Below are 500 nucleotides of genomic sequence, written 5' to 3'. Positions count from 1 at the left end.
TTTTTTAACGTTGTGCTGACCCTTGTTCTTTAAATGACGCTATCCCGAGGAGGACACCTATAGGGGAGCCGTAATGGCCTCATCTTCGGCAGGTTCTTCCGATTTTTTTTTAACGTTGTGCTGACCCTTGTTCTTTAAATGATGCTATCCCGAGGAGGACACCTAAAGGGGAGCCGTAATGGCCTCATCTTCGGCAGGTTCCTACGATTTTTTTTTTACGTTCTGCTGACCGGTTTTTTTTCATTTTTTTAGGTTGTGCTGACTAGTTGTTTTTTTGACGTTTTGCTGACCCTTATTCTTTAAATGACACTATCCAGAGGAGGACACCAAAAGCCGAGCCGTAATGGCCTCATCTTCGGCATGTTCCTCCGATTTTTTTCTTGTTCTGCTGACCGATTCTTTTCCAGTTTTTTTTTCTTTTTCGGTGTGCTGACCGGTTTTTTTCCAGTTTTTTTTTGTGCTGACCCTTGTTCTTTAAATGACGCTATCCAGAGGAGGAC

This window comes from Arachis duranensis, unplaced genomic scaffold (genome assembly GCF_000817695.3).
Source record: "Arachis duranensis cultivar V14167 unplaced genomic scaffold, aradu.V14167.gnm2.J7QH unplaced_Scaffold_26529, whole genome shotgun sequence".
Classification (NCBI taxonomy): Eukaryota; Viridiplantae; Streptophyta; class Magnoliopsida; order Fabales; family Fabaceae; genus Arachis; species Arachis duranensis.
Note: the sequence above shows the minus strand (reverse complement) of the source record.